Below are 2,874 nucleotides of genomic sequence, written 5' to 3' on the forward strand. Positions count from 1 at the left end.
TGTGTGTGTGTTTTCCAAATGTTTCTTAATGAGCATCTTAAAATTAATTCATTGTTTCAAATGGCTGTGTTTGTCCATACATCTATATATACATTTAACATATTGTGCGCTGATAAATAGTGCTATTGGCAACACACTTTATTTTTCATGTTTACATTTTAGTTTAGTTTAGTTTTTGAGTCGGTAATACATTCATATGGCTTATAATTCAAAAGGTACCAAAAATAGGCCTAAGGTGACACTGCTACCTCTATCCCTGCCACCTGGCTCCCCTTCCAGGAGAGAAAAGGTAGCACCTGTTCCTATGGATGCTTCTAGAGACAGCATCACGTTAGGAATTCAGAACAGGTGTACACTTGTAAAGAAAGAGATAATACAACGACCTCTGCAGCATCACCCAGTGTTTCTTGCTTCAGGAGGACTCAGCCCTGGGCCAAAGAGTGGACTTTCCCCAGCCTGGGCAGGTGGTCTCTCTGGCTTCACAACAGACTTCTCTAGAACCCTTCCTCCCAGCCCCCCTGGCCTCTTGCGCTGGCCAAAACCCAAAGAACCCTCTTTCCTTTTCAAACGCTGTATGATTCCAGATTACAAAAGCAACGCCGAAATGGAAACTTGATGGAGACATGTAATATTGTACATTCACCGTAATCCCACCCTCAGACATAACCAGCAGGAACGCCTTCGGTGAATATTTCTGCAGTTTTTTTCTTTTTGAGGTGTATATTTTTAAAAGTGGGGTTGGGGTGAGCAGCGTGGATGGCGTTTTTTAATGTCTCAATTTATTTTCACTGAGAGCATCTGCACATGTCCGTACCCAGAGATCCACCTCCTGAAGAAGATCCACTTTTGAGAGGTTGTTTTGGGGTAAGAGAAGGGAAACCCTTTGTGCTCTGATGTCCTTTGTTTTTATGGGGGCTGGGACTGGTGAGGTCTAGGTAAGTGATGTCAGCCAAGCGAGGTGACTCAGGGTGCCTGATGCTTTGCCTAGAAGGAAGGAGGACCAGAGGTGCCAGAGTGGAGCAGTGCCCTCCTGCCACATAGGGAACACTGATTCTGCTAGATATGACCAAGGACTGCCTTTGTCTAGTCTAGCACCTGTGGTCCAGGCTTATGCTGGCTCAGTATTAGCTGGAGAAGGCTTGAGAAGACTGCGTGGCTCACTTCCCTGAATCTCCCATAGGCTCTCAGGCTGCCAGAGCTGGCCTGGACGTGGGAAACCCCAAGGTGAATATGGTGTTGGAGCCAAGAGACCTGATCTTGTCACAGCTTGGTGTGACCCATGACGTGTCCCATTCTCCATCTGCACAATGAGAGGATGGAGTGGATATTAGCATTCAATGATGCCAAGTGCTTTGCCAAGTCTTTTTTTTTAATATTTTTATTGGGGATTACTGGGGAACAGTGTGTTTCTCCAGGACCCATCAGCTCTAAGTCAAGTAGTTGTTTCAATTTAGTTGTGGAGGGTGCACCTCAGTGGCTCATGTGGGACTCGAACCAGCAACCTTGGTGTTATGAGCCTGCGCTCTAACCGCCTGAGCCAACTGGCTGTTCCCCAAGTCCTTTTTATTTGATCTCATTTTACCCTGTAGCAGCTCTACAAGGTAGGGGCTGTTATTATCNCCCTGTGATCAGAGTAAAGTTGGAGCCTAAGTCACCTCCATCCTGCTCTCCCCATTCTCCACACTACCCTCCCGGCTGCTCGCAGGGGTCCCCAAGCCCCCCTCAGCTTTAGCGCAATTTACTGTCTCACCAAGCTGTCCCTATTTGACAAACAGGTGATTTTGCTAATGAGGAATAAATGAGATCCACAGGATGAGAGAGGGTGTGCAGCAGCTGCCGTGAGGGCAAGATGTGTCGAGTTTATTAAAATAATATCTGGCCACATGCTCAGTGCTCAGGATCCAGGCTGGAGGAGCGCCTCGCTTTTCTCTCCTCCCAGCCGCTGCCTCGTTCCTGTCCCTCTTCCAGCTTCTGGGAGGTGCCTATTCCCAGTCCAGGCTGGCAGTGCCCGGACAGAGCCTGGTACTGGTGCCAACTCCTCGGGGGGAGCCGGGTAGGGGGGAGAGGTGGAAGGCTTTTAATCGGATGACGATGATGGGGCTGAGGGGTGATGGGAGCGGGGTGTGTGAGTGTGCGTGTGACGGTGTTGTGAGTTTGACAGGCTGTACGTGCGTGCATGAGAATGGGTGCGTGGGATTTGCGCGGGAAGCACGCCTCACAGAAGAGGAAGCAGGAGAGAGCGGGTGAAAGAGCTGGAATTTGATGAGCGTGGGCAGGAGAGAGGGAAGAAGAAGGCAGGTGAGCTGGTGGCCAAGGAGCCCAGTAGCTTCTGGCTCTGGGATGGCTCTGAGAGCCCCTACATGTGACCTGGGCTGGGTGTCCTCCTTCCCCGGGCCTCAGCGTCCCCCACCTGCACAATAAGGCGTTGTGTGCCACACTTTCTTACACGACTGCTGGATGAGAAAGGGGCAGAATAGGGGCTGGGGTGGGTGAGGGGGGGGGATCGCAAACAGGTGCGACATGTCCTAGCCTAAGGCTGGAACGGGGAAAGGAAAATGTGACCCCAGTTGCAGCCTGGCCTATGCCTCTTCACGGACAGGGATGGGAGGCAGGGTAAGGTCTGGGACAAAGGAAATCCATCCAGGGAGATGGATTTGGGATGAAAGGGGGACCTGGCCAGGCACCTGGGGAACAGGGTGGTGCGTCCTGCCTTTTCTGTCTTGGTCTTGGCTCATGCTGTTCCTTCTGCCGGTTCTGTTCCCCCTGCCGGGAACACCTCCTCCTGCCTTTCTGCCTGGGCCGCCTGGACTCACCTTCAAGGTCCAGCTCCAGTATACCTCCTCTCTGAAGCTGCCCACCATCCCCCATCCCTCC

Source organism: Hipposideros armiger, unplaced genomic scaffold, assembly GCF_001890085.2.
Source record: "Hipposideros armiger isolate ML-2016 unplaced genomic scaffold, ASM189008v1 scaffold_62, whole genome shotgun sequence".
NCBI lineage: Eukaryota > Metazoa > Chordata > Mammalia > Chiroptera > Hipposideridae > Hipposideros > Hipposideros armiger.